The sequence below is a fragment of the Heterodontus francisci genome, unplaced genomic scaffold (genome assembly GCF_036365525.1).
Source record: "Heterodontus francisci isolate sHetFra1 unplaced genomic scaffold, sHetFra1.hap1 HAP1_SCAFFOLD_69, whole genome shotgun sequence".
In the NCBI taxonomy this organism is placed as follows: domain Eukaryota; kingdom Metazoa; phylum Chordata; class Chondrichthyes; order Heterodontiformes; family Heterodontidae; genus Heterodontus; species Heterodontus francisci.
Window position 1 is genome coordinate 2998179 of NW_027140851.1, and position 18435 is coordinate 3016613.

The following is an 18435-nucleotide window of genomic DNA, read 5'->3' on the forward strand; positions in this document are numbered from 1 at the left end:
GGGTAACGTACTGCCCAGTTTCCGGGGTAGCTGACTGCCCTGTTTCCAGGATAACTGATCTCCCGGTTTCCAGCGTAACTGACCCCCTGTTTCCAGGATAACTGACCGCCCTATTTCCGGGTAACTGACCGCCCTGTTTCCAGGATAACTGACTGCCCTGTTTCCAGGCTAACTGACTGCCCTGTTTCCGGGGTAACTGACTGCCCTGTTTCCGGGGTAACTGACCGCCCTGTTTCCAGGATAACTGATCACCCTGTTTCCGGGGTAACAGACTGCCCTGTTTCCAGGGTAACGTACTGCCCAGTTTCCGGGGTAACTGACTGCCCTCTTTCCAGGCTAACTGACTGCCCTGTTTCGGGGGTAACTGACCGCCCTGTTTCCAGGATAACTGACTGCCCTGTTTCCAGGGGAACGTACTGCCCAATTTCCGGGGTAACTGACTGCCCTCTTTCCAGGCTAACTGACTGCCCTGTTTCGGGGGTAACTGACTGCCCTGTTTCCGGGGTAACTGACTGCCCTGTTTCCAGGGTAACGTACTGCCCAATTTCCGGGGTAACTGACTGCCCTCTTTCCAGGCTAACTGATTGCCCTGTTTCCGGGGTAACTGACTGCCCTGTTTCCGGGGTAACTGACCGCCCTGTTTACAGGATAACTGATCACCCTGTTTCTGGGGTAACAGACTGCCCTGTTTCCTGGGTAACTGACCACCCTGTTTCCAGGGTAACTGATCACCCTGTTTCCAGGGTTACTGACTGTCCTGTTTCAAGGGTAACTGATCACCCTGTTTCCGGGATAACTGACTGCCCTATTTCCGTGCTAACTGACTGCCCAATTACCAGGGTAACTGATCTCCCTTTTTCTGGGGTAACTGATGAACCTGTTTCCACGGTAACTGAACGCCCTGTTTCCGGGGTAACTGACCGCACTGTTTCTAGGATAACTGATCACCCTGTTTCCGGGGTAACTGACTGCCCTGTTTCCAGGGTAACTGACCACCCTGTTTCCAGGGTAACTGATCACCCTGTTTCCAGGGTTACTGACTGTCCTGTTTCAAGGGTAACTGATCACCCTGTTTCCGGGATAACTGACTGCCCTATTTCCGTGCTAACTGACTGCCCAATTTCCAGGGTAACTGATCTCCCTGTTTCTGGGGTAACTGATGAACCTGTTTCCACGGTAACTGAACGCCCTGTTTCCGGGGTAACTGACCGCACTGTTTCTAGGATAACTGATCACCCTGTTTCCGGGGTAACTGACTGCCCTGTTTCCAGGGTAACTGATCTCCCTGTTTCCAGGGTAACTGATCACCCTGTTTCCGGGGTAACTGACTGCCCTGTTTCCAGGGCAACTGACTGCCCTGTTTCCGGGGTAGCTGACTGCCCTGTTTCCAGGGTTACTGTTCACCCTGTTTCCGGGGTAACTGATCACCCTGTTTCCAAGATAACTGACCGCCCTAGTTCCGGGATAACTGACAGCCCTGTTTCCAGGGTAACTGACTGCCCTGTTTCCAGGGTAACTGATCACCATGTTTCCGGGATAACTGACTGCCATGTTTCCGGGAAACTGACTGATCTGTTTCCAGGGTAACTGACCGCCCTGTTTCCAGGGTAACTGACCACCCTGTATCCAGGATAACTAACTGCTCCTGTTTTCAGGGTAACTGACTGCCCGGTTTCCGGGGTAACTGATCTCCCTGTTTCCAGGGTAACTGACCGCCCTTTTTCCAGGATAACTGACTGCCCTGTTTCCAGGGTAACGTACTGCCCAGTTTCCGGGGTAACTGACTGCCGTGTTTCCTGGCTTACTGACTGCCCTGTTTCCAGGATAACTGATCACCCTGTTTCTGGGGTAACTGACTAATCTGTTTCCAGGGTTACTGACTGCCCTGTTTCCGGGGTAACTGACCGCCCTGTTTCCAGGATAACTGACTGCCCTGTTTCCAGGGTAACGTACTGCCCAGTTTCCGGGGTAGCTGACTGCCCTGTTTCCAGGATAACTGATCTCCCGGTTTCCAGGGTAACTGACCCCCTGTTTCCAGGATAACTGACCGCCCTATTTCCGGGTAACTGACCGCCCTGTTTCCAGGATAACTGACTGCCCTGTTTCCAGGCTAACTGACTGCCCTGTTTCCGGGGTAACTGACTGCCCTGTTTCCGGGGTAACTGACCGCCCTGTTTCCAGGATAACTGATCACCCTGTTTCCGGGGTAACAGACTGCCCTGTTTCCAGGGTAACGTACTGCCCAGTTTCCGGGGTAACTGACTGCCCTCTTTCCAGGCTAACTGACTGCCCTGTTTCGGGGGTAACTGACCGCCCTGTTTCCAGGATAACTGACTGCCCTGTTTCCAGGGGAACGTACTGCCCAATTTCCGGGGTAACTGACTGCCCACTTTCCAGGCTAACTGACTGCCCTGTTTCGGGGGTAACTGACTGCCCTGTTTCCGGGGTAACTGACTGCCCTGTTTCCAGGGTAACGTACTGCCCAATTTCCGGGGTAACTGACTGCCCTCTTTCCAGGCTAACTGATTGCCCTGTTTCCGGGGTAACTGACTGCCCTGTTTCCAGGGTAACTGACCGCCCTGTTTACAGGATAACTGATCACCCTGTTTCCGGGGTAACAGACTGCCCTGTTTCCAGGGTAACTGACCACCCTGTTTCCAGGATAACGGTCTGCCCTGTTTCCAGGGTAACTGACTGCCCTGTTTCCGGGATAACTGATCTCCCTGTTTCCGGGGGAACTGATCACCCTGTTTCCAGGATAACTGAACGCCCTATTTCCGGGATAACTGACCGCCCTGTTTCCGGGGTAACTGACTGCCCTGTTTCCAGGGAAACTGATCACCCTGTTTCCGGGATAACTGACTGCCATGTTTCCGGGATAACTGACTGCCCTGTTTCCAGGGTAACTGATCACCCTGTTTCCGTGGTAACCGACTGATCTGTTTCCAGGGTTACTGACCGCCCAGTATCTGGGGTAACTGACTGCCCTGTTTCCGGGGTAACTGACCGCCCTGTTTCCAGGGGAACTGACCACCCTGTATCCAGGATAACTGACTGCCCTGCTCCCAGGGTAACTTTCTGCCCGGTTTCCGGGGTAACTTACCGCCCTGTTTCCAGGATAACTGATCACCCTGTTTCCGGGGTTACAGACTGCCCTGTTTCCAGGGTAACTGACCACCCTGTTTACAGGATAACGGACTGCCCTGTTTCCAGGGTAACTGACTGCCCTGTTTCCGGGGTAACTGACTGCCCTGTTTCCGGGGTAACTGACCGCCCTGTTTACAGGATAACTGATCACCCTGTTTCCGGGGTAACAGACTGCCCTGTTTCCAGTGTAACTGACCACCCTGTTTCCAGGATAACGGACTGCCCTGTTTCCAGGGTAACTGACTTCCCTGTTTCCGGGGTAACTGATCTGCCTGTTTCCGGGGGAACTGATCACCCTGTTTCCAGGATAACTGACCGCCCTATTTCCGGGATAACTGACCTCCCTGTTTCCAGGGTAACTGACTGCCCTGTTTCCAGGGTAACTGATCACCCTGTTTCCGGGATAACTGACTGCCATGTTTCCGGGATAACTGACTGATCTGTTTCCAGGGTTACTGACCGCGCTGTTTCCAGGGTAACTGACTGCCCTGTTTCCAGGGTAACTGATCACACTGTTTCCAGGGTAACTGACCACCCTGTTTCCGGGGTAACTGACTGATCTGTTTCCAGGGTAACAGTTCACCCTTTTCCGGGGTAAATGACTGCCCTGTTTCCAGGGTAACTGACCGCCCTGTTTCCGGGGTAACTGACAGCCCTGTTTCCAGGGTAAATGCCCGCCCTGTTTTCGGGGTAACTGACCGCCCTGTTTCCAGGATAACGGAATGCCCTGTTTCCAGGGTAACTGATCACCCTGTTTCCGGGATAACTGTGTGCTCTGTTTCCAGGGGAATAAACTGCCCTGTTTCCGGGGTAACTGACCGCCCTGTTTCCAGGATAACTGATCACCCTGTTTCCGGGGTAGCTGAGTAATCTGTTTCCAGGGTTACTGACCGCCCTGTTTCCGGGGTAACTGACTGCCCTGTTTCCTGGGTAACTGACTGCCCAGTTTCCAGGGTAACTGATCACCCTGTTTCTGGGGTAACTTACTGCCCTGTTTCCAGGGTAACTGACTGCTCAGTTTCCAGGGTAACTGATCACCCTGTTTCCGGGATCACTGACTCCCCTGTTTCCAGGATAACTGACTGCCCAGCTTACAGGGTAACTGACTGCCCTATTTCCGGGGTAACTGACTGCCCTGTTTCCAGGGTAACTGATCACCCTGTTTCTGGGATAACCTACTGCCATGTTTCCGGGATAACTGACTGCCCTGTTTCCAGGGTAACTGACTGCCCTGTTTCCAGTATAACTGATCACCCTGTTTCCGGGGTAACTGTCTGATCTGTTTCCAGGGTTACTGACCGCCCTGTTTCCGGGGTAACTGACTGCCCTGTTTCCGGGGTAACTGACCGCCCTGTTTCCAGGGTAACTGACCACCCTGTTTCCAGGATAACTGACTGCCCTGTTTCCAGGGTAACTGACTGCCCTGTTTCCGGGGTAACTGATCTCCCGGTTTCCAGCATAACTGACCCCCTTTTTCCAGGATAACTGACCGCCCTATTTCCGGGTAACTGACCGCCCTGTTTCCAGGATAACTGACTGCCCTGTTTCCAGGGTAACGTACTGCCCAATTTCCGGAGGAACTGACTGCCCTCTTTCCAGGCTAACTGACTGCCCTGTTTCCGGGGTAACTGACTGCCCTGTTTCCAGGGTAACTTACCACCCTGTTTCCAGGATAACGGACTGCCCTGTTTCCAGGGTAACTGACTGCCCTGTTTCTGGGGTAACTGATCTCCCTGTTTCCGGGGGAACTGATCACCCTGTTTCCAGGATAACTGACCGCCCTATTTCCGGGATAACTGACCTCCCTGTTTCCAGGGTAACTGACTGCCCTGTTTCCAGGGTAACTGATCACCCTGTTTCCGGGATAACTGACTGCCATGTTTCCGGGATAACTGACTGATCTGTTTCCAGGGTTACTGACCGCCCAGTTTCCGGGGTAACATACTGCCCTGTTTCCGGGGTAACTGACCGCCCTGTTTCCAGGGTAACTGACCACCCTGTATCCAGTATAACAGACTGCCCTGTTTCCGGGGTAACTGACCGCCCTGTTTCCAGGGTAACTGACCACCCTGTATCCAGGATAACTGACTGCTCCTGTTTCCAGGGTAACTGACTGCCCGGTTTCCGGGGTATTTGATCACCCTGTTTCCAGGGTAACTGACCGCCCTGTTTCCAGGATAACTGACTGCCCTGTTTCCAGTGTAACGTACTGCCCAGTTTCCAGGGTAACTGACTGCCGTGTTTCCAGGCTAACTGACTGCCCTGTTTCCAGGATAACTGATCACCCTGTTTCTGGGTTAACTGAATAATCTGTTCCAGGGTTACTGACTGCCCTGTTTCCGGGGTAACTGACTGCCCTGTTTCCAGGAAAACTGACTGCCCAGTTTCCAGGATAACTGATCACCCTGTTTCCGGGGTAACTGACAAATCTGTTTCCAGGGTTACTGACTGCCAGTTGCCGGGGTAACTGACTGCCCTGTTTCCAGGGTAACTGATTGCCCTGCTTCCGGGGTAACTGATCACCCTGTTTCCAGGGTAACTGACTGCCCTGTTTCCAGGGCAACTGACCACCCTGTTTCGAGGATAACGGACTGCCCAGTTTCCAGGGTAACTGACTGCCCTGTTTCCAGGGTAACTGATCTCCCTGTTTCCGGGGTAACTGATCACCCTCTTTCCTGGATAACTGACCGCCCTATTTCCGGGGTAACTGACCGCCCTCCTTCCAGGATAACTGAATGCCCTGTTTCCAGGATAACTGACTGCCCTGTTTCCAGGTTAACTGACTGCCCTGTTTCCGGGGTAACTGACTGCCCTGTTTCCAGGGTAACTGACCGCCCTGTTTCCGGGGTAACTGATCTCCCTGTTTCCGGGGTAACTGACCGCCCTGTTTCCAGAGTAACTGACCGCCCTATTTCCAGGGTAACTGACCGCCCTGTTTCCAGGATAACGAACCGCCCTGTTTCCAGGGTAACTGACTGCCCTGTTTCCACGGTAACTGACCGCCCTGTTTCCGGGGTAACTGACTGCCCTGTTTCCAGGATAACTGACTGCCATGTTTAAAGGGTAACTGATCACCCTGTTTCCGGGATAACTGACAGCCCTGTTTCCAGGGTAACTGATCACCCTGTTTCCGGGATATCTGACTGCCCTGTTTCTGGGGTAACTGACCGCCCTGTTTCCAGGGTAACTGATCACCCTGTTTCCAGGGTAACTGATCACCCTGTTTCCAGGGTTACTGACTGTCCTGTTTCAAGGGTAACTGATCACCCTGTTTCCGGGATAACTGACTGCCCTATTTCCGTGCTAACTGACTGCCCAATTTCCAGGGTAACTGATCTCCCTGTTTCTGGGGTAACTGATGAACCTGTTTCCACGGTAACTGAACGCCCTGTTTCCGGGGTAACTGACCGCACTGTTTCTAGGATAACTGATCACCCTGTTTCCGGGGTAACTGACTGCCCTGTTTCCAGGGTAACTGATCTCCCTGTTTCCAGGGTAACTGATCACCCTGTTTCCGGGGTAACTGACTGCCCTGTTTCCAGGGCAACTGACCGCCCTGTTTCCGGGGTAGCTGACTGCCCTGTTTCCAGGGTTACTGTTCACCCTGTTTCCGGGGTAACTGATCACCCTGTTTCCAAGATAACTGACTGCCCTAGTTCCGGGATAACTGACAGCCCTGTTTCCAGGGTAACTGACTGCCCTGTTTCCAGGGTAACTGATCACCATGTTTCCGGGATAACTGACTGCCATGTTTCCGGGAAACTGACTGATCTGTTTCCAGGGTAACTGACCGCCCTGTTTCCAGGGTAACTGACCACCCTGTATCCAGGATAACTAACTGCTCCTGTTTTCAGGGTAACTGACTGCCCGGTTTCCGGGGTAACTGATCTCCCTGTTTCCAGGGTAACTGACCGCCCTTTTTCCAGGATAACTGACTGCCCTGTTTCCAGGGTAACGTACTGCCCAGTTTCCGGGGTAACTGACTGCCGTGTTTCCAGGCTTACTGACTGCCCTGTTTCCAGGATAACTGATCACCCTGTTTCTGGGGTAACTGACTAATCTGTTTCCAGGGTTACTGACTGCCCTGTTTCCGGGGTAACGGACTGCCCTGTTTCCAGGGTAACTGACTGCCCTGTTTCTGGGGTAACTGATCTCCCTGTTTCCGGGGGAACTGATCACCCTGTTTCCAGGATAACTGACCGCCCTATTTCCGGGATAACTGACCTCCCTGTTTCCAGGGTAACTGACTGCCCTGTTTCCAGGGTAACTGATCACCCTGTTTCCGGGATAACTGACTGCCATGTTTCCGGGATAACTGACTGATCTGTTTCCAGGGTTACTGACCGCCCAGTTTCCGGGGTAACATACTGCCCTGTTTCCGGGGTAACTGACCGCCCTGTTTCCAGGGTAACTGACCACCCTGTATCCAGTATAACAGACTGCCCTGTTTCCGGGGTAACTGACCGCCCTGTTTCCAGGGTAACTGACCACCCTGTATCCAGGATAACTGACTGCTCCTGTTTCCAGGGTAACTGACTGCCCGGTTTCCGGGGTATTTGATCACCCTGTTTCCAGGGTAACTGACCGCCCTGTTTCCAGGATAACTGACTGCCCTGTTTCCAGTGTAACGTACTGCCCAGTTTCCAGGGTAACTGACTGCCGTGTTTCCAGGCTAACTGACTGCCCTGTTTCCAGGATAACTGATCACCCTGTTTCTGGGTTAACTGAATAATCTGTTCCAGGGTTACTGACTGCCCTGTTTCCGGGGTAACTGACTGCCCTGTTTCCAGGAAAACTGACTGCCCAGTTTCCAGGATAACTGATCACCCTGTTTCCGGGGTAACTGACAAATCTGTTTCCAGGGTTACTGACTGCCAGTTGCCGGGGTAACTGACTGCCCTGTTTCCAGGGTAACTGATTGCCCTGCTTCCGGGGTAACTGATCACCCTGTTTCCAGGGTAACTGACTGCCCTGTTTCCAGGGCAACTGACCACCCTGTTTCGAGGATAACGGACTGCCCAGTTTCCAGGGTAACTGACTGCCCTGTTTCCAGGGTAACTGATCTCCCTGTTTCCGGGGTAACTGATCACCCTCTTTCCTGGATAACTGACCGCCCTATTTCCGGGGTAACTGACCGCCCTCCTTCCAGGATAACTGAATGCCCTGTTTCCAGGATAACTGACTGCCCTGTTTCCAGGTTAACTGACTGCCCTGTTTCCGGGGTAACTGACTGCCCTGTTTCCAGGGTAACTGACCGCCCTGTTTCCGGGGTAACTGATCTCCCTGTTTCCGGGGTAACTGACCGCCCTGTTTCCAGAGTAACTGACCGCCCTATTTCCAGGGTAACTGACCGCCCTGTTTCCAGGATAACGAACCGCCCTGTTTCCAGGGTAACTGACTGCCCTGTTTCCACGGTAACTGACCGCCCTGTTTCCGGGGTAACTGACTGCCCTGTTTCCAGGATAACTGACTGCCATGTTTAAAGGGTAACTGATCACCCTGTTTCCGGGATAACTGACAGCCCTGTTTCCAGGGTAACTGATCACCCTGTTTCCGGGATATCTGACTGCCCTGTTTCTGGGGTAACTGACCGCCCTGTTTCCAGGGTAACTGATCACCCTGTTTCCAGGGTAACTGATCACCCTGTTTCCAGGGTTACTGACTGTCCTGTTTCAAGGGTAACTGATCACCCTGTTTCCGGGATAACTGACTGCCCTATTTCCGTGCTAACTGACTGCCCAATTTCCAGGGTAACTGATCTCCCTGTTTCTGGGGTAACTGATGAACCTGTTTCCACGGTAACTGAACGCCCTGTTTCCGGGGTAACTGACCGCACTGTTTCTAGGATAACTGATCACCCTGTTTCCGGGGTAACTGACTGCCCTGTTTCCAGGGTAACTGATCTCCCTGTTTCCAGGGTAACTGATCACCCTGTTTCCGGGGTAACTGACTGCCCTGTTTCCAGGGCAACTGACCGCCCTGTTTCCGGGGTAGCTGACTGCCCTGTTTCCAGGGTTACTGTTCACCCTGTTTCCGGGGTAACTGATCACCCTGTTTCCAAGATAACTGACTGCCCTAGTTCCGGGATAACTGACAGCCCTGTTTCCAGGGTAACTGACTGCCCTGTTTCCAGGGTAACTGATCACCATGTTTCCGGGATAACTGACTGCCATGTTTCCGGGAAACTGACTGATCTGTTTCCAGGGTAACTGACCGCCCTGTTTACAGGGTAACTGACCACCCAGTATCCAGGATAACTAACTGCTCCTGTTTTCAGGGTAACTGACTGCCCGGTTTCCGGGGTAACTGATCTCCCTGTTTCCAGGGTAACTGACCGCCCTTTTTCCAGGATAACTGACTGCCCTGTTTCCAGGGTAACGTACTGCCCAGTTTCCGGGGTAACTGACTGCCGTGTTTCCAGGCTTACTGACTGCCCTGTTTCCAGGATAACTGATCACCCTGTTTCTGGGGTAACTGACTAATCTGTTTCCAGGGTTACTGACTGCCCTGTTTCCGGGGTAACTGACCGCCCTGTTTCCAGGATAACTGACTGCCCTGTTTCCAGGGTAACGTACTGCCCAGTTTCTGGGGTAGCTGACTGCCCTGTTTCCAGGATAACTGATCTCCCGGTTTCCAGGGTAACTGACCCCCTGTTTCCAGGATAACTGACCGCCCTATTTCCGGGTAACTGACCGCCCTGTTTCCAGGATAACTGACTGCCCTGTTTCCAGGCTAACTGACTGCCCTGTTTCCGGGGTAACTGACTGCCCTGTTTCCGGGGTAACTGACCGCCCTGTTTCCAGGATAACTGATCACCCTGTTTCCGGGGTAACAGACTGCCCTGTTTCCTGGGTAACGTACTGCCCAGTTTCCGGGGTAACTGACTGCCCTCTTTCCAGGCTAACTGACTGCCCTGTTTCGGGGGTAACTGACCGCCCTGTTTCCAGGATAACTGACTGCCCTGTTTCCAGGGGAACGTACTGCCCAATTTCCGGGGTAAGTGACTGCCCTCTTTCCAGGCTAACTGACTGCCCTGTTTCGGGGGTAACTGACTGCCCTGTTTCCGGGGTAACTGACTGCCCTGTTTCCAGGGTAACGTACTGCCCAATTTCCGGGGTAACTGACTGCCCTCTTTCCAGGTTAACTGATTGCCCTGTTTCCGGGGTAACTGACTGCCCTGTTTCCGGGGTAACTGACCGCCCTGTTTCCAGGATAACTGATCACCCTGTTTCCGGGGTAACAGACTGCCCTGTTTCCAGGGTAACTGACCACCCTGTTTCCAGGATAACGGACTGCCCTGTTTCCAGGGTAACTGACTGCCCTGTTTCCGGGATAACTGATCTCCCTGTTTCCGGGGGAACTGATCACCCTGTTTCCAGGATAACTGAACGCCCTATTTCCGGGATAACTGACCGCCCTGTTTCCGGCGTAACTGACTGCCCTGTTTCCAGGGAAACTGATCACCCTGTTTCCGGGATAACTGACTGCCATGTTTCCGGGATAACTGACTGCCCTGTTTCCAGGGTAACTGATCACCCTGTTTCCGGGGTAACCGACTGATCTGTTTCCAGGGTTACTGACCGCCCAGTATCCGGGGTAACTGACTGCCCTGTTTCCGGGGTAACTGACCGCCCTGTTTCCAGGGGAACTGACCACCCTGTATCCAGGATAACTGACTGCCCTGCTCCCAGGGTAACTTTCTGCCCGGTTTCCGGGGTAACTTACCGCCCTGTTTCCAGGATAACTGATCACCCTGTTTCCGGGGTTACAGACTGCCCTGTTTCCAGGGTAACTGACCACCCTGTTTACAGGATAACGGACTGCCCTGTTTCCAGGGTAACTGACTGCCCTGTTTCCGGGGTAACTGACTGCCCTGTTTCCGGGGTAACTGACCGCCCTGTTTACAGGATAACTGATCACCCTGTTTCCGGGGTAACTGACTGCCCTGTTTCCAGTGTAACTGACCACCCTGTTTCCAGGATAACGGACTGCCCTGTTTCCAGGGTAACTGACTTCCCTGTTTCCGGGGTAACTGATCTGCCTGTTTCCGGGGGAACTGATCACCCTGTTTCCAGGATAACTGACCGCCCTATTTCCGGGATAACTGACCGCGCTGTTTCCAGGGTAACTGACTGCCCTGTTTCCAGGGTAACTGATCACACTGTTTCCAGGGTAACTGACTGCCCTGTTTCCAGTGTAACTGACTGCCCTGTTTCCAGTATAACTGATCACCCTGTTTCCGGGGAATCTGTCTGATCTGTTTCCAGGGTTACTGACTGCCCTGTTTCCGGGGTAACTGACCGCCCTGTTTCCAGGATAACTGATCACCCTGTTTCCGGGGTAGCTGAGTAATCTGTTTCCAGGGTTACTGACCGCCCTGTTTCCGGGGTAACTGACTGCCCTGTTTCCTGGGTAACTGACTGCCCAGTTTCCAGGGTAACTGATCACCCTGTTTCTGGGGTAACTTACTGCCCTGTTTCCAGGGTAACTGACTGCTCAGTTTCCAGGGTAACTGATCACCCTGTTTCCGGGATCACTGACTCCCCTGTTTCCAGGATAACTGACTGCCCAGCTTACAGGGTAACTGACTGCCCTATTTCTGGGGTAACTGACTGCCCTGTTTCCAGGGTAACTGATCACCCTGTTTCTGGGATAACCTACTGCCATGTTTCCGGGATAACTGACTGCCCTGTTTCCAGGGTAACTGACTGCCCTGTTTCCAGTATAACTGATCACCCTGTTTCCGGGGTAACTGTCTGATCTGTTTCCAGGGTTACTGACCGCCCTGTTTCCGGGGTAACTGACTGCCCTGTTTCCGGGGTAACTGACCGCCCTGTTTCCTGGGTAACTGACCACCCTGTTTCCAGGATAACTGACTGCCCTGTTTCCAGGGTAACTGACTGCCCTGTTTCCGGGGTAACTGATCTCCCGGTTTCCAGCATAACTGACCCCCTTTTTCCAGGATAACTGACCGCCCTATTTCCGGGTAACTGACCGCCCTGTTTCCAGGATAACTGACTGCCCTGTTTCCAGGGTAACGTACTGCCCAATTTCCGGAGGAACTGACTGCCCTCTTTCCAGGCTAACTGACTGCCCTGTTTCCGGGGTAACTGACTGCCCTGTTTCCGGGGTAACTGACCGCCCTGTTTCCAGGATAACTGATTACCCTTTTTCCGGTGTAACAGACTGCCCTGTTTCCAGGGTAACTTACCACCCTGTTTCCAGGATAACGGACTGCCCTGTTTCCAGGGTAACTGACTGCCCTGTTTCTGGGGTAACTGATCTCCCTGTTTCCGGGGGAACTGATCACCCTGTTTCCAGGATAACTGACCGCCCTATTTCCGGGATAACTGACCACACTGTTTCCAGGGTAACTGACTGCCCTGTTTCCAGGGTAACTGATCACCCTGTTTCCGGGATAACTGACTGCCATGTTTCCGGGATAACTGACTGCCCTGTTTCCAGGGTAACTGACTGCCCTGTTTCCAGGGTAACTGATCACCCTGTTTCCGGGGTAACTGACTGATCTGTTTCCAGGGTTACTGACCGCCCTGTTTCTGGGCTAACTGACTGCCCTGTTTCCTGGGTAACTGACTGCCCAGTTTCCAGGGTAACTGATCACCCTGTTTCTGGGGTAACTTACTGCCCTGTTTCCAGGGTAACTGACTGCTCAGTTTCCAGGGTAACTGATCACCCTGTTTGAGGGATCACTGACTCCCCTGTTTCCAGGGTAACTGACTGCCCAGCTTCCAGGGTAACTGACTGCCCTATTTCCGGGGTAACTGACTGCCCTGTTTCCAGGGTAACTGACTGCCCTGTTTCCAGTATAACTGATCACCCTGTTTCCGGGGTAACTGTCTGATCTGTTTCCAGGGTTACTGACCGCCCTGTTTCCGGGGTAACTGACTGCCCTGTTTCCGGGGTAACTGACCGCCCTGTTTCCAGGGTAACTGACTACCCTGTTTCCAGGATAACTGACTGCCCTGTTTCCAGGGTAACTGACTGCCCTGTTTCCGGGGTAACTGATCTCCCGGTTTCCAGGGTAACTGACCCCCTTTTTCCAGGATAACTGACCGCCCTATTTCCGGGTAACTGACCGCCCTGTTTCCAGGATAACTGACTGCCCTGTTTCCAGGGTAACGTACTGCCCAATTTCCGGAGTAACTGACTGCCCTCTTTCCAGGCTAACTGACTGCCCTGTTTCCGGGGTAACTGACTGCCCTGTTTCCGGGGTAACTGACCGCCCTGTTTCCAGGATAACTGATTACCCTGTTTCCGGTGTAACAGACTGCCCTGTTTCCAGGGTAACTTACCACCCTGTTTCCAGGGTAACGGACTGCCCTGTTTCCAGGGTAACTGACTGCCCTGTTTCCGGGGTAACTGATCTCCCTGTTTCCGGGGGAAGTGATCACCCTGTTTCTGGGGTAACTTACTGCCCTGTTTCCAAGGTAACTGACTGCTCAGTTTCCAGGGTAACTGATCACCCTGTTTCCGGGATCACTGACTCCCCTGTTTCCAGGGTAACTGACTGCCCAGCTTACAGGGTAACTGACTGCCCTATTTCCGGGGTAACTGACTGCCCTGTTTCCAGGGTAACTGATCACCCTGTTTCTGGGATAACCTACTGCCATGTTTCCGGGATAACTGACTGCCCTGTTTCCAGGGTAACTGACTGCCCTGTTTCCAGTATAACTGATCACCCTGTTTCCGGGGTAACTGTCTGATCTGTTTCCAGGGTTACTGACCGCCCTGTTTCCGGGGTAACTGACTGCCCTGTTTCCGGGGTAACTGACCGCCCTGTTTCCAGGGTAACTGACCACCCTGTTTCCAGGATAACTGACTGCCCTGTTTCCAGGGTAACTGACTGCCCTGTTTCCGGGGTAACTGATCTCCCGGTTTCCAGCATAACTGACCCCCTTTTTCCAGGATAACTGACCGCCCTATTTCCGGGTAACTGACCGCCCTGTTTCCAGGATAACTGACTGCCCTGTTTCCAGGGTAACGTACTGCCCAATTTCCGGAGGAACTGACTGCCCTCTTTCCAGGCTAACTGACTGCCCTGTTTCCGGGGTAACTGACTGCCCTGTTTCCGGGGTAACTGACCGCCCTGTTTCCAGGATAACTGATGACCCTGTTTCCGGTGTAACAGACTGCCCTGTTTCCAGGGTAACTTACCACCCTGTTTCCAGGATAACGGACTGCCCTGTTTCCAGGGTAACTGACTGCACTGTTTCTGGGGTAACTGATCTCCCTGTTTCCGGGGGAACTGATCACCCTGTTTCCAGGATAACTGACCGCCCTATTTCCGGGATAACTGACCACCCTGTTTCCGGGGTAACTGACTGCCCTGTTTCCAGGGTAACTGATCACCCTGTTTCCGGGATAACTGACTGCCATGTTTCCGGGATAACTGACTGCCCTGTTTCCAGGGTAACTGACTGCCCTGTTTCCAGGGTAACTGATCACCCTGTTTCCGGGGTAACTGACTGATCTGTTTCCAGGGTTACTGACCGCCCTGTTTCCGGGCTAACTGACTGCCCTGTTTCCTGGGTAACTGACTGCCCAGTTTCCAGGGTAACTGATCACCCTGTTTCTGGGGTAACTTACTGCCCTGTTTCCAGGGTAACTGACTGCTCAGTTTCCAGGGTAACTGATCACCCTGTTTGAGGGATCACTGACTCCCCTGTTTCCAGGGTAACTGACTGCCCAGCTTACAGTGTAACTGACTGCCCTATTTCCGGGGTAACTGACTGCCCTGTTTCCAGGGTAACTGATCACCCTGTTTCTGGGATAACCTACTGCCATGTTTCCGGGATAACTGACTGCCCTGTTTCCAGGGTAACTGACTGCCCTGTTTCCAGGGTAACTGACTGCCCTGTTTCCAGTATAACTGATCACCCTGATTCCGGGGTAACTGTCTGATCTGTTTCCAGGGTTACTGACCGCCCTGTTTCCGGGGTAACTGACTGCCCTGTTTCCGGGGTAACTGACCGCCCTGTTTCCAGGGTAACTGACCACCCTGTTTCCAGGATAACTGACTGCCCTGTTTCCAGGGTAACTGACTGCCCAGCTTACAGGGTAACTGACTGCCCTATTTCCGGAGTAACTGACTGCCCTCTTTCCAGGCTAACTGACTGCCCTGTTTCCGGGGTAACTGACTGCCCTGTTTCCGGAGTAACTGACCGCCCTGTTTCCAGGATAACTGATTACCCTGTTTCCGGTGTAACAGACTGCCCTGTTTCCAGGGTAACTTACCACCCTGTTTCCAGGATAACGGACTGCCCTGTTTCCAGGGTAACTGACTGCCCTGTTTCCGGGGTAACTGATCTCCCTGTTTCCGGGGGAACTGATCACCCTGTTTCCAGGATAACTGACCGCCCTATTTCCGGGATAACTGACCACCCTGTTTCCGGGGTAACTGACTGCCCTGTTTCCAGGGTAACTGATCACCCTGTTTCCGGGATAACTGACTGCCATGTTTCCGGGATAACTGACTGCCCTGTTTCCAGGGTAACTGACTGCCCTGTTTCCAGGGTAACTGATCACCCTGTTTCCGGGGTAACTGACTGATCTGTTTCCAGGGTTACTGACCGCCCAGTTTCCGGGGTAACTGACTGCCCTGTTTCCGGGGTAACTGACCGCCCCGTTTCCAGGGTAAATTTCTGCCCGGTTTCCGGGATAACTGACCGCCCTGTTTCCAGGATAACTGATCACCCTGTTTCCGGGGTAACAGAATGCCCTGTTTCCAGAGTAACTGACCACCCTGTTTCCAGGATAACGGACTGCCCTGTTTCCAGGGTAACTGACTGCCCTGTTTCCGGGGTAACTGACTGCCCTGTTTCCGGGGTAACTGACCGCCCTGTTTCCAGGATAACTGATCACCCTGTTTCCGGGGTAACAGACTGCCCAGTTTCCCGGGTAACAGACCACCCTGTTTAAAGGATAACGGACTGCCCTGTTTCCAGGGTAACTGACTTCCCTGTTTCCTGGGTAACTGATCTCCCTGTTTCCGGGGGAACTGATCACCCTGTTTCCATGATAACTGACCACCCTATTTCCGGGATAACTGACCGCCCTGTTTCCAGGGTAACTGACTGCCCTGTTTCCAGGGTAACTGATCACCCTGTTTCCGGGGTAACTGACTGCACTGTTTCCGGGGTAACTGACCGCCCTGTTTCCAGGGTAACTGACCACCCTGTATCCAGGATAACTGACTGCTCCTGTTTTCAGTGTAACTGACTGCCCGGTTTCCGGGGTAACTGATCTCCCTGTTTCCAGGGTAACTGACCGCCCTTTTTCCAGGATAACTGACTGCCCTGTTTCCAGGGTAACGTACTGCCCAGTTTCCGGGGTAACTGACTGCCGTGTTTCCAGGCTTACTGACTGCCCTGTTTCCAGGATAACTGATCACCCTGTTTCTGGGGTAACAGACTAATCTGTTTCCAGGGTTACTGACTGCCCTGTTTCCGGGGTAGCTGACCGCCCTGTTGCCAGGATAACTGACTGCCCTGTTTCCAGGGTAACGTACTGCCCAGTTTCCGGGGTAGCTGACTGCCCTGTTTCCAGGATAACTGATCTCAAGGTTTCCAGCGTAACTGACCCCCTGTTTCCAGGATAACTGGCCGCCCTATTTCCGGGTAACTGACCGCCCTGTTTCCAGGATAACTGACTGCCCTGTTTCCAGGGTAATGTACTGCCCAGTTTCCGGGGTAACTGACTGCCGTGTTTCCAGGCTAACTGACTGCCCTGTTTCCAGGATAACTGATCACCCTGTTTCTGGGGTAACTGACTAATCTGTTTCCAGGGTTACTGACTGCCCTGTTTCCGGGGTAACTGACCGCCCTGTTTCCAGGATAACTGACTGCCCTGTTTCCAGGGTAACGTACTGCCCAGTTTCCGGGGTAGCTGACTGCCCTGTTTCCAGGATAACTGATCTTCCGGTTTCCAGGGAAACTGACCCCCTGTTTCCAGGATAACTGACCGCCCTATTTCCGGGTAACTGACCGCCCTGTTAACAGGATAACTGACTGCCCTGTTTCCAGGGTAACGTACTGCCCAATTTCCGGGGTAACTGACTGCCCTCTTTCCAGGCTAACTGACTGCCCTGTTTCCGGGGTAACTGACTGCCCTGTTTCCGGGGTAACTGACCGCCCTGTTTCCAGGATAACTGATCACCCTGATTCCGGGGTAACAGACTGCCCTGTTTCCAGGGTAACTGACCACCCTGTTTCCAGGATAACGGAATGCCCTGTTTCCAGGGTAACTGACTGCCCTGTTTCCGGGGTTACTGATCTCCCTGTTTCCGGGGAAACTGATCGCCCTGTTTCCAGGATAACTGACCGCCCTATTTCCGGGATAACTGACCGCCCTGTTTCCGGGGTAACTGACTGCCGTGTTTCCAGGGTAACTGATCACCCTGTTTCCGGGATAACTGACTGCCATGTTTCCGGGACAACTGACTGCCCTGCTTCCAGGGTAACTGACTGCCCTGTTTCCAGGGTAACTGATCAGCCTGTTTCCGGGGTAACTGACTGATCTGTTTCCAGGGTTACTGACCGCCCAGTTTCCGGGGTAACTGACTGCCCTGTTTCCGAGGTAACTGACCGCCCTGTTTCCAGGGTAACTGACCACGCTGTATCCAGGATAACTGACTGCCCTGTTTCCAGGGTAGCTTTCTGCCCGGTTTCCGGGGTAACTGACCGCCCTGTTTCCAGGATAACTGATCACCCTGTTTCCAGGGTAACAGACTGCCCTGTTTCCAGGGTAACTGACAACCCTGTTTCCAGGATAACGGACTGCCCTGTTTCCAGGGTAACTGACTGCCCTGCTTCCGGGGTAACTGACTGCCCGGTTTCCGGGGTAACTGACCGCCCTGTTTCCAGGATAACTGATCTCCCTGTTTCCGGGGGAACTGATCACCCTGTTTCCAGGATAACTGACCGCCCTATTTACAGGATAACTGACCTCCCTGTTTCCAGGGTAACTGACTGCCCTGTTTCCAGGGTAACTGATCACCCTGTTTCCGGGATAACTGACTGCCATGTTTCCGGGTTAACTGACTGATCTGTTTCCAGGGTTACTGACCGCCCAGTTTCCGGGGTAAAAGACTGCCCTGTTTCCGGGGTAACTGACCGCCCTGTTTCCAGGGTAACTGACCACCCTGTATCCAGGATAACAGACTGCCCTGTTTCCGGGGTAACTGACCGCCCTGTTTCCAGGGTAACTGACCACCCTGTATCCAGATTAACTGACTGCTCCTGTTTCCAGGGTAACTGACTGCCCGGTTTC